This window comes from Condylura cristata, unplaced genomic scaffold (genome assembly GCF_000260355.1).
Source record: "Condylura cristata isolate star-nosed mole 26May11 unplaced genomic scaffold, ConCri1.0 scaffold00029, whole genome shotgun sequence".
In the NCBI taxonomy this organism is placed as follows: domain Eukaryota; kingdom Metazoa; phylum Chordata; class Mammalia; order Eulipotyphla; family Talpidae; genus Condylura; species Condylura cristata.
Genome location: NW_004567130.1, coordinates 25686471 through 25703881, shown reverse-complemented (window position 1 = coordinate 25703881; position 17411 = coordinate 25686471).

The following is a 17411-nucleotide window of genomic DNA, read 5'->3' as shown; positions in this document are numbered from 1 at the left end:
TGTGCTCCCCAAATTATTTCTGAGTTGTGCTGGCGGCGGCTCTGCCTCCCCCGCCTCCCTCCGCACTCCCTTTGGCAGATCTGTGTTATAAAATAAGAGGCTCGGGATTATGTCTGTCTGACGACTGAAGAATGAGCAACCGAGCAGATGCAGAGTCTTACAAATGCCGTGAATTATACATGGCCATCTGCAGCCCCGCGCCGGCCAGGATTTCCGCCCCACACCACGGCGACCCATATGGAGTCATATGTTTTCCGCCGGAGCCAGGCTGCCAGCGCCCAGGTGCGATGCCACCCCGGCCCCGCGGGAGGCGAGGCGCCTCCGAGCCTCGGGCGGCTGGTGCTTTCGGGAGCTCGAAATTTCAGACAAGGAACCAGATTCTTTCCGTTTAACCGCAAGCAGCGCTCGCATCCTCTTCCCACAGGCCCCAGTCTGGCTTTGACACAGACTGCAAGTCGCCACGTTGCAGGTATGAATAAGGCTCTCAGCGGACGCCTGCAGAACAGGGCCGCCAGTCCCTGAAGGAGGAGGGGCGGGCTGGGGGGCATTTGCTGGCCCCTCACGTGATCGGGTGACCACATGACCACACGGACTGCAGCTGTTGGTCCAGGCCGGGGCTGCCTGGCCATCGGGGACCAATCAGATTTGCTCCCCAAAGCCTCGGGCTTCCTGGAGGCCACTCGCGTGGTCCCAGACCCTCAGGAGGGGAAGTTTGGGGCAGTGGGGAGGCCTGTTCGGCCCAGGTACAGGGCAAGGAGAGAATAGTGTTAGCGGAAGGGAAAGGAATAAGTAGGGAGAGGGAGGAAGGGAGAGGGAAGTAAAATTCAGGTGACAGAGTACAAAGCCAAGCCTGAGTGCTGCCCCCGCGGTGACTTCTCAGCTGCGCGGCAGTAAATGCCCTTATTGCTGTAAACTTGCATGTTAAGATCCTGTCACGTGCAGCCTGAGAAATCATGAGCAATGCAATGTCCTATAGGCCCTGAACCCACACCACCTTGAAGCACAGTAGGGGAGGCGTTTAGCGTCATCGAAGGACCACAGGTTTCCTGGAGAGGTTAGTAAAGATGATGGCAATGCACAGGAAAAGGAATGTTCAAAAACTTGGACGTGGCTGCTTCAGGAAAGTGGGAGTGCAGGGTGAAGAGAATTGGGACAGGGACCATAGCAGACACTGACAGTTGACCGCACATGCCTATCCCAACATCCTTTTCATTGACTTTCTGCTATAGAGGCTGAAAAACTAAAAACAAACAAGCAAGAAGATGCTCACCTTCCTAAACCCCTCCCCATTCTGCCCAATTACATAATCAGAAACCTGGAAAGATGTCGCTGCCCTCCTGCCTGGAAGATAGATGTGATTGAAGGCTTAGGGATGGCAGCAGCCCTTTTGCGGTCATGAGGGAAAAGCCAGGAAATGAAAGTAGCATCAGACCTAGAGTGTGGAGCTACTTAACTCTTCACCTCTGGACATCTGGTCATGAGCGAAACAAAACAAAAAAATACTCAAATTAACTCGTGGGTTTCTCTACTTATAGTCATGTAAAGTCCAGATTTAAGGCCTGTTTGACTTTACCATTAGTGTAGCTGCAGTATTTTGATGAATATTAAAATTGAATTAAAAACCAGGCAAGCCACAGGGATTGCGTGGCACATCCCTTACTTTCTGGTCAAGGCTGAATTTCCTTTCTAGTCTTCCCAGGCCAAGTCCTCTCAGACTTTGGTCACAAACATCCTTGGCAGTTCGAGGAGAATATTGCCAATCTAGTGGCCTTTCTTCTCAACCCTTTTTCCATTCCTGTGCTTCACATCTTGACATTTATAGATTTGACCTATGCTGCAAATTAGGATAATTGCTAAGGTCCAATTAGTTCAGTTAACTTCCCAGGACAAACACAAGCCTAAGCTTGATTAGGGGATGGAAATCTAGGATTTTTTTTCTTGCTTTCCTCTTTCTGATAAAGCTACAGCATAAAGCCCTCAAAAAGACTTCTCTAACCCCCCTCAGCCACATCTCTATTTCCTTAAATAGTGGCGAGCCAGATAATCAAGAATCAGACCCCAGTGTGTCATTATTCACACCTCCCTCAACCACTCTAACCTCAAGCTCTACTTCACTTCCTTAAAATCTTTGGGGCATCTCCTTTTTGTCTCTTTTGCCACCACCCTGGCCCCATTTACCTCAAACAGCAGGAGGTTCTCTTCCTCAGCATGTAAGCCTGTGTGCGGCCTGTGTGAGCTGGTCCCCGTGACCGCTCTTCGACCTCACCCCTTCGCTCTTCCCCCCCCTATTGCACCCACGGGTGAGGGCTCTTCCCTGGAGTGCCTCCTATTCACCCAGGCCTACATGCTTTGTCTTTCACTCTCCTAACTCCTGTTAATCCTTTGGTGCTAACTTGGCACCTACATCGGGAAGCCCTTCCTGGATGCCCATTGTTAATAAATGAGGCATTCCCTATTTCATTATTTTAAATTTTTATTTATTTATTTTAAAGATTTATTTATTTGTGCATACAGAACTGGGGTGCAGGCCAGAGGCTCAGGGGCGGCGAGAGGCTTCACCAGAGACAGAGCGGGGAGCAGAACAGGCAGATCGATGAAGCCCACTGCCGAGGGGAGCAGCGGGCGGGTCAGGAGGGGTCTGCCGCGCCCTGTGGGTCACTCCCTGGCTGGGCATTGAACATGCACTGTTGGCTGTGGAGAGCACAGTGCGGCGCTCTAACCCGTGTGCCACCAGGGGGAGCCCCGGCGCCCCTATGTGAGCCCCAGCGTTTGAACAGCTGCTGACACATAGCAGGGCCGCAGTAGATGTTTCTTGAGTAAATGAATGTTGGTAGACAGAAGAAAATAAGCCAGTGCTGCCAGCAAGTGGCATGAGAGCCTGTGAGCCTCGCTGCATTTGGTGAGAGACGACCCGCGGGGCAGCCCGCACATACTGCCAGACGTGCTTTGGGTTCAGGACAGTAAATTCATCTGCGCAGCAACCAAAAACAGGGGTTGGCAAGATACGAAGCTGCGGCCCACAGGGAAAATCTGGCCCTTCAGAAACTTCTGAAGATAAAGTTTTATTGAACCAGAGTCATGCCCATTTGTTAACATATTGTCATGGCTGATTTCTTGATATATCAGCAGGTTGAGTTGTCACGATAAAGACCATATGGCCTGCAAAATTCAAGTAGGATGTGTTCCTTTATGGCAATATTTGTCAAGCTTTGGCCTAAATGAACAGGGGTTGATTTTTCTCTCATGTGAGTAGGAGTGTGCAGGACGCGACTCTCAAGATGGGTTTGATAACTGGACAAGACTCAGGGCCTGACTGGTGTGTCCGTTATTCTCTGGGCTCCCCCTTCTAGTCACAAGATGACGACCACAGCTCCAGGCATCACATCCTCACTCGACGTAGTCAGAGGACAAGATGGCCAGAGGGGTATACTAGATAGCCTCTTCTACAAGTTTTCTTTGGTAGAAAAACGTTCCCTGAGTCCCCCAAAGATTGTCCCTTGCAAGGAAGAGGAGATGTGGTGCAGGCTGAGAACTCAGAAACAGCCAAGTATCCAGTTAATCGATTCCAGTGGGAAGCTAAGCTCGGAAATCTGACTGTGTAGGTCACAGTCAGTGACCAGAGGGGCGGGGGCTTGGGGGCCCCGAAAGGGAGCGGGCCTGACGGCCTACGGCGGAGGATTGTGGGTGTTTTGGTGATGGGTGCGGCCTCGTAACTTCCATCTGAGAGGCAAGAATCTGCTCCTCTGCTATATGATGTTGTGATTCATGGTCACCTCAAAAATACTAGAGTTATACTAGGAAGGAAAGATTGGTGCCGGGCCCCAAAAGTAAAGGTGAAAAGCTTAAATGCAGACTGTTGGGAGTGAGAGGACACAACCCTGGGGTCTGTGAAGGTGCCACTGAAAAACCCAGCTGTCACTGGGGAACAGAACGGGCTACGAGGAAAAGAGCCCAGGGGGAGGACAGGAGCCCAGAAATTGTCTGGCAATCACAGGGCTTCAACTCCTGCAGGCGGCAGAATGGACAGGACACCGCTGTCCGGGCCCCAAGGGCAGGGAGGAGAAGCCCGTCTCCCTGTTTGCTCAAATGTGGAATCTGTGGTAAACTGAGGCACTTTTTCTCTCCTCCCCAGGACCAAAGCGCCCGGCCTGTGTTAGCGCAAAGCTGGTGGGTGCTGAGTGTGTCACTCTGCCGACTTCATTTAGAGTGGGTAAGCCGTGTTCTAACCCTCTGAGGAAGGTGCCGTATTCCTCCTCCCGGGGGGCTCCGCTCACCGGAGGGCACACAGCCAGTGCACCCCATGGAGCCTGGGCCGCAGTGACACCCACTTTTCCTTGGGGACCACTTTTGCCTGTCAGCAGGCAACTAACGGGGTTCTCTTCTTGTGGGGCAACTGAGCTGCCCCCAGAGTGACCCACTTACGAGCGAGGGGAGCCTCTGCCTGTGGGTTCTGCCCCCACTTTCCCGCCCTTCCTTCGTTAATTAATAAAGCCCAGCCCCTCTCTGCCTCCTCCCGGCTCCGCCGAGAGCCCGCCTTGCCTCCTACAGCCGCTGCCTTCTCCAAGCCTCTGCAGCCACTTCTCCTTGGAGGCCTTCCCGGAGGTAGAGGCGGGGCCCCCGCTGAATTTGAACCTCAATCTTGTCGAGGCCCGCGCCAAGCTCAGTCTCCACTCCGGGGGAAGCCAGAGTAGACGAATATTCCGGAGGGTAGAGCACCAGGAGCAGGGGGAGGTTGAGAATGGGGTTCTGAGAGCTCCTGGGAGGCCCAGTGTACTGCAGCTTCCTAATTATAAAGGGCCCGATTCTGGCTAAAAATATCAGTGGAAAGACCAGGCTGCAAGCCCAGTACGAATTCCTGATCCCAGAATGCTGCGTCTCAGCATCTCACCTACAAAATGGGGATCACAGCAGGACGGGATGTTTAGCAGTGACAAGACACGGAGATGCCTTGGGACAAAGAGAGAACTTGACTCTGCAAAGCCTGGTGTGGTTGTTGCCGTTAGAATCATCACAACTATTCTGTGACTCTCCAGGACACCTAGCACCTGCCCTTGGAGAAGCAGCAACAGGGTCAGCCTCCTGTTTCTGTGGTTTCCAGCCCTGCTCCTGTCCTTTCCAAGCTGTGTGACCTTGGGCAAGTCACTTTACCCCTCTGTGCCTTGGCTGTTTCATCTCGAAAGTGGAAGTTCCCATTTCACAGGGCTGGTGTGAGGAGTAAGTGGAACAGGACATGGAGCGGGTTTAGGACGGCACCTGGGATGGGCTGGCACTCCCGAGTGTTTGCTGTTATATTCTCCAGCGCTGATTTTTCAGTAAGTAACAACTATCATTTATTCAATGGAGGATTTGATCAGAAATGGGCAAGGAGCAACTGGCTCACCTTTAAAAAATGTATGCGTTTTCAGGCCCTCCCTGGTGGCGCAGCGGGTTAGAGCACAGCACTGAGAATCTGAGGCCACTTCCGCATGAGTTCGATTCCCGCCTGCCACCTGCCCCGGAGGTGACCACAGGGCGCGGCAGACCTCTCCTGACCCGCCCGCTGCTCCCCTCAGCAGTGGACTTCGTCGATCTGCCTGTTCTGCTCCCCACTCTGTCTCTGGTGAAGCCTCTCACCGCCCCTGAGCCTCTGGCCTGTACCCCAGTTCTGTATGAATAAATGAATAAATCTTTAAAAAAAAATGTATGCGTTTTCATATACCAGAGACATGTTGTGGGGGTGGAGTGGGGAATGGGATCAAAAACGGGGGGGGGAAGGGAGGGAAATGCACGGGATTTTGGTGATGGCACACGGGTGATTTGGTGATGGGAAACCCGCGGGGATTACAATCGAGATGGAAAAAAAATGTACAAAATGATGTAAAAATAAACTTTTGTAATAATTAAAAAAAAGTATGCGTCTTTAGGCATAAAAGTTTTTTATCATGCATTTTACTGATACCAAAAAGTTAAGTAATGATATTTTAATAATGATTACATTTTGTAAAAATGGTTAAATTCCATTGATTTTTTCTGCTCAACTCCATATCCATCCTCCACCTGTGTCTGCATCAACCATGATTTGACAAAGGACACGGCACCCTCACCCAGGGGGGAATCCTGAGATGAATGTTGATTTTTCATTTACGTTCATGTATAATATGAAAGTGAAACAATGAAGATATATGTTGGAACTCTGCTCATCCGTCTAGGACTCCAACAGCTTCTTTGTTAACCGTATCGCCATTCTTAAATACTGGGAAAACGTGTTCCTCCCCCCAAATATTTGGCGCTCTTTAAAGTTTACTCTGTTTTATTAACATCTTTTCCCGCTCCTTCTGAGGGTTAGTAATCACACCCAAGTCTGGTTTGTGCAACGGCCAATTCTGTGGTATAAATAGTCCCACGATGGCCAGGGCCAGGCTGACTGTGCGGTCACTAAACGAGAGGGCGAGTTGTGGAGACCAGCACAGCACTCCAACAAGTAGTCAGGTAGTGGCCCTGCTGACTGGGCCTGCTGGCGCTTTAACCCCCAGGGCATAGCTAATAGCCAAATGTATGAAATAATTAGGAAGGGATGAGCATTATGTATTTATCACCTGGTTTTAATTTAATCTATTCGAGTGTGAGGTTATATAATGTAATTTAAACTAATTGCTGTTTAACAACCAGCATGCAAAATTCCTGAATATTTTATAACCCACTTTCAGGAGCCACTGTGAGCTGCCTCCAGCATCCCATGGATTTTGATACCTAAATCCCCAGAGGAACTTTTGAGAAGACAAAAGGAGAAACTGTATTAAATAATTATCAAATAGGAGGTTTTTTTTTTAAATTTGGAACAAAGAAAAAATGCTCATAAATGAGGACTTTCCTTAACAGATGACATTATATTTTTTAAAGATGATCACAAAAACAATCTCCTGTTCCCAGAAGTTTTTTTTGAGCCTTGCCGCTCGCCTGTTGTGAGGTGGAATCAGTCTCTCCTCCCCTTGAACTCGAGGGAATTTGTGGACGCTGGCATCAGCAGAGATGGTGGACATGGCTTCCACTCACCTCTCCATCCCTTCCAAGACTAGGTCATTAAAAAATAGAGCAGTTGCTGGTGGGAAAGCAAACTAGTACAACCACTGTGGAAAACTGTTTGGAGGTTCCTCAAACTGCTAACCATGGAGCTTCCCTACGACCCAGCAATCCCACTCCTAGGTATCTACCCAAAAGATACAAAAACACTGATTCAAAAAGACACCTGCCCCCCCTGCTGCTTTATTTACAATAGGAAAGACATGGAATCAACCCAATTCCCAAAAGTAGGTGACTGGATTAAAAAGATGTGGTACATAGACACGACGGAATATTACTCAGCAATAAAAAATATAAACACATGCCTTTTGCAGCAACATGGATGGAGCTGGAAGGGATCATGCTGAGTGAAATAAGCCAGAAAGAAAAGGAAAAATACTGGACAGTTTCACACATAGCAGGAGTATAAAGGACCAAGGGAGAAAATAATAATAATAATGAACAACTGTATACCAGAGACATTTTACAGGGGTGGCGTGGGGAATGGGATCAAAAACGGGGTGGGGAGGGAAATGCACGGGATTATGGTGATGGCACAGGGTGATCTGGTGATGGGAACCCAGGGGGATTGCAACTGAGATGGAAAAAGGCACAAAATGATGTAAAAGTAAACTATTTAAAAAAAAAAAAGAGCAGTTTCCTCCTTGTGAACAGTTGCTCTTGAAGCCTTCAGCCTCAGATGTGCCACAGCCTGGCTGCCGGTCACTGCCGTGTCAGAGAGTGCTCACAGTCCGTGCAGAGGCTGTGTGGAAAGGTCCCAGGATGCCATGATGTGAGAGAGATGCTGGGCTGGCTGAGCCCCACCCCGTGGCTGTGACTGCCCGGGGACCCCGAACGCCTAACAGCCTCCGGGCCTTGGTCACACAAAGGCCTGCGTTAGCGGGCTGTCTGTGAGGACTTAGAAAAAGGTTGGCAACTGGAGGGAAGGGAAGCCTGTGGCGTAGTCTGTCACCTGGGGTAATGTGCAAAGGAGGAGACATATGTGGTGAACTCCGTGGTGCAGCAGAATTTTGAAGGTGTCGCCCGGCTTTTTCTTGCTACCTGTGATAAAATGTAGAAGGAGAGAGAGGACTAAAGAACGCCATTAAATATAAAGGAGTCAGCGCCTGCTGTGATCACAAGCTAAACTGTTTCTTGTCTCCAGCCTTTCCAGATGGCAAAAAATTCTCAAACTGAGAAAGGACCTTAGGCTTTTATTACCTGATTTCAAGACTCACTATAAAACTACAGTAATCAAGAGAGTGTGGGATTGGTGAAAGAATAGACACATAGATCAATGGAATAGAATAGAGAGCCCAGAAATAGACCCACTCATATACGGTCAATTGATTTTCAACCAAGGTGCAAAGGCAATTCAATAGAGAAAAGACAGTCTTTCAACAAATAGTGCTAGAACAATTGGACGCCCATATACAAAGAAAGAAAAGAAAAGCAAGACCTCATCCCTTACCTGACATAATGCTCTATACAAAAGTCAACGTGATGTGGATCCTAGACCCATTGCAAAGCCCAAAAACTATGAAACTTCTAGGAGATGACAGGAGAAAACCTTTGTAACTGGAGTTAAGAAAAGATTTCTTATCTAGGACACAAAAATGCAAAGCTTAAAAAAAAACACAGGTAAACTGGAGTTCATCAAAGTTTAAAACTTTGGCTTTTGCAAAAAAAAAAAAAAGTCAAGAAAGTGAAAAATCTAGAAGTTACCTTCTGGGAGAAAATATTTGAAAAGCACACCTCTTAGGAAGGGCTAGTATCCAAGTGGATAAGTTTTGAGAAACCCTCAAAATTCAGTTTTTAAAAACTTCCATTTTATTACAAAACAACCCAGTCTAGAATGGGCAAAGGTTTTCTGCTCCTGCCTTTGCAGCTTTTCAAAAGTCAGCTGCCAAATAAAAATCAGTTGTCCCATGAATGGGTCTGTTTCTGGTCTCTGTTCTGTTTGGCTCAACCACTCATCCTCATTGCCTGAATACTGTAGTTCTGGAGCAGGTCTAGAATGCAGAGAGTGTTAGTTCTCCCACTTTACTATTATTTTCCAGTGTTGTCTTGGCTATTCTAGGTTCTTTGCAACTCCATATGAACTTCCAATCAGTTTATCTATTTCTAAAAAAAAGAAAATCTACTGGGATTTAGGATTAAATCTCACATCTCCACAATATTGTCTGCTCACTCTTTTTTTCCACTACTTAGGTCTTCAGTTTCTCTTGAAATTGTAGTTTTTCAGATTTTGGTCAAATTTACCTCTAAATATCTATTAGTGTTGGTACTGTTGTAAATGGCATTTTTTTAAACTTCCAGTTTCCAGTTGTTCATTGCCAGTATATACAGAAACAGTTGATTTTTGTATAATTTTCTTTCATCAGCAAACTTGCTAAACCCACTTACTAATTCTAGTAACTTTTTTGTAGATTTCTTCAGATTTAACTATACAGATGATCATGTCATCTGCAAATTTTACTTCTCTTCCAATTTTTTGTTTCCTTTCCTTAACCTATTAAAGTGGCTATAACATCCAGTACAGTGTTGAGTAGGAATGGTGGGTGAGACAGACACTAAAATATTCTCATCTCACACATAATAATTAACTCAAAGTGCCTCCTAAATGTGAGCTTGATTAAGCAAAGACAGAGATGTGTCTTAGATAGAACACCAAAAGCCTGCCATTTTAAAAATGGTAAATTGGGGTTTATTAAAGTTTTAAACTTCTGCCTGGTTCTTCTGGGAAGTGCTCTAGAAACCCAACCACCATGTTGTGAGGAAGCTCAAGCAGCACCAGAAGTAGCTCACATGAAGAGGATCCAAAGTCCTCATTTTAGCATCCTGGCTGACATCCTGGCCAACAGTTAGCCCAAGACACCGGCCAGCCATGTGAGGGAGTCATCTTAGGATAAGTGGATCTTTCACACGCTGTTGAGCTGCTTCAACTGAAGTCCTGTGGAGGCGAGAAAAGCTGTCCTAGCTGAGTTCTATCAACATTGCTGAATCATGAGCAAAAGAATCAAAGTAGATTTTTTACAAGCCACTGAGTCATGGGATGGTTTGTGACAAAGTGATCAATAAGCAGAAGGCTTACCTAGAGATAATTAAACAGAATAGAAATGGCCCAAGTAATAAGAAAAAGGTTGACAGATAAATGCTTTAAAGTGCAAAACTATGTATTAAAAAGAGCGAGGAACAAATAAAAGCCAAAGTTAAAAGCTAAAGACACTTCCATATACATGAAAGAATTGAAAGCAGAAACTCAGATATATGTACACCCATGTTAATAAAGGGATTATTCATAACAGCCAAGTAGTGTAAATAACCCAAATATGCATTGATGGCTGACTGGATAAGCAAGATGTGGTATATCCATACAATGAAATATTACCCAGCTCTGAAAAGGAAGGAAATTCTGATCCATGCTACAACATAAATGAGTTTGGAAGACTTCATACTAAGCAAAATTATCTAGTCACAAAAGGACAAATATATGACCCCCTTAGATGGAGTCCTACAGCAGCCAGACCTGGAGAAGCGTAAAGAACAGATGTCCCATGGGCTGAGGGAGCTAGGGCGTCAGGGTAGGATAACGATGGAGAGCTAGAAATGGAAGGCAGTGATGGCTGCACACGTGAATGTACTGAATGCCCCGGGACCATGCCCCTAACAGTGGTTAAAATTGTAAATTTTATGTTATGTTTATACTTATCACAATAAAAAACAAACTACACTTTAAAACAAATAGAAAACGGTGGGAAAACCGTTGGCAATATATTTGCAAAAATAACTGCAATCTATTGCCTTTTTTGAACATGGGAAAATGATAGAAACATGCAAGGCATAAGAAAAGTGAGAATGAGGAGAAGGAGAAATAAAAATGGCTAAAAATGCACTTTGATGATACAGCCAGTCTCCACAGGGAGTGTTTTTAGGGAGGGTGTGGGGTAAGATGGGTAGCTGATGAGTGTGTAAATTAGCATCCTTCTGGAAGACAGCTTGGCTGTGTGCATGAAATCTTTTTTAAAAAGTGCCATGACCTCGCAATTGCTCTATGAGGAATTAATTCTAAAGAAGTGGTCAGATGAGACGCAAGGAGAGCAATTGAGAATGACTTACAATCAGACAAAATTTTGAATCAACTCGGAGGGCCATTAAGAAGGGTTTGTAAACGCTGGTACATTTGTGAGCTACTGGGCAGCCTTTGGAAAAGCTGACATTCTGTTATATTTATTGACATGCAGGGGTGTTCGGGACATAGTTTAAGTGTTAAGAAATGCAGAATACGAAGTCCTGTGTACAGTGTAGGGCAGGAAGTGTGCGTGCAAATACATTAGATGTCTAGAAGACAGGTTTGCCATGCTCAGGGAGGCTTCACTTTCCCCTTCTTTATACTTATTTGGGTCTTCTAACTTCTTGGGGTGGGGAGTGGGAAGGATGAACAGACAATTACAGAAAGACCTTCTATTTACAACTACAGAGAACTCCTGGTAGAAACAGAAAATGTTGCCATAGTCTCCGCTGGGGAACTCATCATGGCAGATTCAAAAGTGCCACGAATGGGGAAATCACGTGACTGAAGAAGAAAGTGAGGCTCTGAGAAGTTCAGTGAGCAGCCAGGTGGGAGGGAGGACAGCGTAGGCTCAAGACCAACCTGCAAACAGTCAAGTGATGCCAGAACCAACCTGCGCTGCCCACTGCCCTCCCCTGACCCCCAGGCTTATTTCTGTTCCTGCTTCCTGTGCCAGCCGTGGCCCAGGACATGGAGCGGGGCTGCTGGAGTCTGTGTGCACTCCCCGCCCTCCTCAGTCTGATCCTACCCTCCAGGGGTCACAGATCGGAGCTTGGAGATGTTCCAGACCTCGCTGTTTAGCTGACAGCACAACCAGTCCACGCACAGAGCACGGAACAAAGAACCCAAGTGACCTCTGCACAGTGGAAACCTGCAGCCCCTGCGGAGATCGTCACTGGAACCATCTCTGAGGCACCTTGACAAGTGAAGTCAGGATAGACGACAATATAAAGGAGCCCATTTGGTTTAAAAAAAAAATGTGTGACAAGATCTTAATTTGATTGACTGAACATTGTTATGACAGTATTCTTTTTTACTGAGGTAAATTTCACAAAACATAAAATTAACCGTCTTAAAGGGAACCTTTCAATTCAGTATTTAGCACATTCACAATGTTGAACAGCCAACTGGATACGCCTAGAGCCCACCTAGCCCCAGGACATGTTCAGCACCCCAAAAGGAAACCCTATACCCACTAAAAAAATCCCTCCCTCTGGCCACACCACTCTGCTTTTTGTTGCTAGGGCTTTACTTGTTCTGGATATTCCAAATGCATGGAATCCCACCTTTTCTCACCTTTCGTGTCTGGCTTCTTCCACTTAAATGTGTCTTCAAGGTTCATCCATGCACTTCATTCTTTTTTATGGCTGAATAATATTCCACGGTGTGAGGTAGCACATTTTCCTAATCCATTCATCAGTGGATGGATACCTAGGCTGTATCTATCTCTTTGCTGTGATTTGAACGATGCTGCTCTGAACATTAGCGTATACTATTTGTTTAAACACCTGGTTTTCATTCTTTTAGGCATATATCGAGGTGTAGAATAGTTGGGTCGGGTGACAATTCTATGTTTAACTTTTTGAGGAACCACCATAGTGACCGTATCATTTTACACTGCCACCAGCAATGGATAAGAGTTCTAATTTCTCCACATCCTTGTCAATATTTTTTATTTTCTGGCTTTTTAAAATTATTATAGACTTCCTAGTGAGTGTCCATGGTATCACCTTATGAAAATCAATATTCATTCACATTTCCTTCATGGCCCATGATGTTGGATATCTTTGCATGTGCTTATTGGCCTTTATATATTTTCTTTGGAAAACTGTCTATTCAAGTCTTTTGGTCATTTTAAAAGTGGGTTATTTCTGGGGCTCCCTGGTGGCATAAGGGGTTAAGTCTCAGCACTGTGAAGTTGTTTGCAGCCCCTGCAGCATGAGTTCAATCCCTGGCCAGCAAGCTGACCCACATGGTGCAGCAGACCTCTCCTGTCCTGTCTGCTGCTCCCCTGTATTTCAGGAAATCTGCCTGTTCTCCTCCCCACCGTCTCTGGTGAATCCTCTCACCCCTTATACCCCTGGCCTAGACCCCAGTTCTTGTAACCATAAATAAATAAATCTTTTTTAAAAAGATTTATCTGTTTTTTATGCAAATGGACATGTGTGCCCATTCACCCCAAGACATTCATAAATGTTTATTGAGCACCTACTGTGTGTTAGCCAATGAACAATGGTGGAGAAGACAGACAAAATGCTGCCCTATAGGGAGTTTCTAGTCTGATAATGAAAAAGGAAGCAAACCAATAAGATCTACTAAGATTGTGTTAAGTGCTAAGAGAGAAAGGAAAGCAAGATGATAGAGGGGGAGAGGCCCAGGGAGTCCTCTCTCGCGAGGAGACATTTGGACCGAGACAGAAGAGGTAACAAAGAGACATCCTTGCCTGGATCTGGGACAACAGTCTGTGAAAGGCCCGAAAGCCAGTGCCTTGGCCTATTTGAGGAACAGCAAGAAGGTCTCGTGGCTGAGCGTGGTGGAGAAAGACACGTCAGTAAGACAGCAGTGAGGTTGGGCTGTGTCTACCGCTGGGCAGCCTCTCTATAGGGGGATATGACGCTTCCTTCCTCCTTGTGTTTGGTTTCCTTATAAAAAAATATTGCATTGGTGAGAAAAATTAATAAGTGATGCAAGCCCAATATAGAAAAAATTTAATATAGAAATGCATAAAGGAGAAAATTAAAATCAATGTACCCATAAGGCCAGCCCCTAGAGACCAGCCTCCAGGAGGGTGTTTGTTTCCCTCCAGAAATGGGACTTCACATGGAGACATGGCCCAGAGCAGCAGGTCCCCTTGCGCTGTGAGCTAAGGAAACAAGCAGCTACCTGGGCACCGTCAAACATGTTCCAAGAATGGCAGTCTAAGTGCCTGGCCATATGTGACCGAGGAAGAAGCAGAACCTCGCCGAAAGGGCCATAAAGGGGAACAAGGCCGGATAAAAGGTGGGACCCGCATGCCACGACTGGACCTACCACAGTTCAGAATAACGATGGGGACCGACAGGCGTCCACGCGAATGACCGGTGAGCTCCTTGTCACGTAGTGAAGCAAATCAGTGGCTCTGAAAGGTGCACATAATGACCCTCATTTCATAAAAAAAGAAAACGTATGTGTGTTTGTACCTTTGCATGCTTAAAAATGGACCACAAAGGGCCCTCCCTGGTGGCGCAGCGGGTTAGAGCACAGCACTGAGAAGCTAAAGCCGCTTCTGCATGAGTTCGACACCCGCCTGCCCCGGAGGTGACCACAGGGCGCGGCAGACCTCTCCTGACCCGCCCGCTGCTCCCCTCAGCAGTGGACTTCGTCGATCTGCCTGTTCTGCTCCCCGCTCTGTCTCTGGTGAAGCCTCTCGCCGCCCCTGAGCCTCTGGCCTGTACCCCAGTTCTGTATGCACAAATAAATAAATCTTTAAAAAAAAAAAAAAAAGGACCACAAAAAGCACACCAGCATGCTAACAGTTGTTATTTCTGGGCAAAGGGATCACAAGTGATTTTTTTCTTCTTCCGTATCTGATTTCCCATAATAAATGGATATGACTGCACTTTTTAAAGCGGGGGTGAACCCCAGCAAGCTCCACCCAAGGTCTCTGCCCTGTCAGTATTCTCCTCAAGGTATCCGATGTTCTCTTCTCTTCGCCGTTCAGATGCCATTTGCTGCAGGAATCTGCCTGGCCATCTACTAATCTAATTGATATCTCCCTCCGCCTGCCTTCACGCTGTATTTTATTTCTTATTCCATTTTATTTCTTATTGACTTAACACATAGTTTATTTATTTTGTTCTTCATCTATGATCTCTTCCTCACCCCAAACGCCCCCAGATGTAGAGCAGCATCAGGAGGGCAAGAATGTTTGTCTGTCTTGTTCCCTGTGAATTCTTAGAGCTGAGAGCAGAGCTAGGAGCAGCTCAGTGACTATTTGAGGAATGAACGAAATAGAAACAGGCAAGTGGTGTTCCTTTAGGAAGACTTTCTTCCTCGCTCTCCTGATTTTCAGAAGGGGTGTGGCTGCTACAGCTCCGGCAGACCTGAGAAGGGCAGGTGGGGGAAAAGCTGTCCTTCTCCCTCCCAGATTTCTGCGGCCTCCATTTGCCAGCAGAAAAGGTAGCTGCGCTGAGCCCTAAATCAGCACCGCCCCCTGCTGGGGAATTTGAAGAGCTGCAGCGCTCCGCTGCAAGCCCAGATAGATTTCAAAGCCTGCACACACCTGGGGGGTTTGGAAAGAAAAGGCGGCAAGTTATGGCTGCAAGCCCATCTCGCTTTCCCCTGGCCCACCTAAAAGGTGGGGAGTTTTCAATCTGAAGCGGGACCGAGAAGGAAGTGGGGCCCACTGTCTCAGCAGCGGGGTCCTGATCCCATCAGAGTTCATTGCCCACACTGGATAGTTTCTCCTGCTGAGACATCTGGCGAAGACTGAACTTGCCAGCATCCAGCTATGACTTACAGCCAGTACTCGGGGAGTCTCTTTTGGGCACCTCTGGCTTCCCCAGGGTCAAGGCCAGGGCGTTCTCTGGCTTTGTATTTGGCAGGTGTCTTTTAGCCGACCACCTCACAGAAAGAGAATTTGCAGTTCTAACCTAGACTTCTTACCCAAGGCCAGTTTGTTTGTGGACTGGGCCTGGGGTGGGGGTGGGGGTGGGAGGGTTTGTTTTAGCAACTGCTGTTTACAGGCATGGGAATATGGCTTAGCCCTCGCTTGCTAAATCCTGGGGAACACAGATGTTTAACACACATAAACTCAGGTGTCCACATGACAACGGTGAGGGAAGCTCTGGACGAGAACAAGGTGCTGTGAGGAGGGCAGTGAGGTAGACTCAGGTGTGGGAAGTCCACAGAAGGCCAAGATCTTTTTCTAATTGAAGTAACGCGGCTTCATGACGGTCTGTCAGCTTCAGCTGTGCCTTGTTATAAAGCATCTGGCATCTACACTCCAGCGAGTTCACCACTGAGAGCCTGGCTCTGTCCTTCACGTCACCGTCAGCCCCCTCTCCCAGTAACCAGGGGCAATCTGCGCGGGAGCAGGTGAGGGGAGAGGGTATGACAAGGCCCTCGGCCTTGTCAGTGTGCCCTTCAGTGTGTCCCCAACAGCTATCGTCCACTGGGAAGCTGTGCAGCACAGTGGCCGAGAGCCAGCGTCCCAGGTTCAGCTCCTAGCTCTGCTCTCTCATTTGTTTCTACTTCCTCATCCCACAGAGCTCTTATAAGGATTTAATGGGATTATAGAAATCGAGCGATGACCCGGCCGCCTGTCTGTGGGCCTCAGCCGCATGCTCACAGTTCAGTTACACTGCAGGGACACACAAAGGGTCATAACAGGGGAAAGGAACAGGAAACAACCCTGGGAAAGAGCGGGATGCAAAGTAACTGGAGTACCTTGTGGCTAAGCTGACTGAGCCACCCAGTCGGCCTTCCGGAGAGCCGTTTCCAGAGCGAGAGCGTGCGAGATGCAATCGCGCCCTATTTACCCCCAGATGTCCCAGAATTCCCGCTAGCTCCGCCCCTGGGTCCGCGCAGTCCTCTCCCTGGGGCTGCTGGGAGTTGTAGTTTCCAGTCCCTGGAGAGGGGGCGGGGTCCAGAGGCTGGAGCAGGGGTGGGGCCCACAGACTCGGCAGAGCTCCCTTAGGACAGCCTCCCCTTAACAGAATCACGGAAACACCACCAGGACCCCTCCCTGTCTGCGGCTGAGAACTGGGAAATGCTCCCCCATACTCCTTGTTTGGGAGGGAAATAATCCCTCACTAGCTCGAGTAGCTGTCCATGTTTTTCTGTCTCTTGCATGCCAAAGCTCTTTTCCCCGACGGGCCTGGCTCTCTGCTCAGCGTCTGGACCAGCCTGGCGCCCTCCATGTGCGTTAGCCTCACTCGTTCACCCCGAGGACAGCCTCTCTGGGCACCGTCCAGGCAGGGCTCTCGCCTTCCCTTGGCCTGCTTGCTTCTTAAAGCCCAAAGGCCCCTGCTGGCCTCACACCCTCATTCCAGAGCAGACTACATGATCCATCTCTCTTGTCTTTCTCATCTCTCCTATCTATTTTTGTCCTTTGTTAAATGCCCTGGCCTCTGGCGGGATACAGAAGTATTAGGCTTCCCCGTAACTGCCAGGCTCCTGCTCCACTGTTCAGAGTCACCTAGGAGAACCCACTAGCTTGGCTTTTCCTGGAGAAGTGGAACTGCCCCGCTTGGTGCCTGAGCCCCTACTCTCCCCGTGTCACTACATATGGCCCTGGAGCTTTTTCTGGCTCCTACAGGGG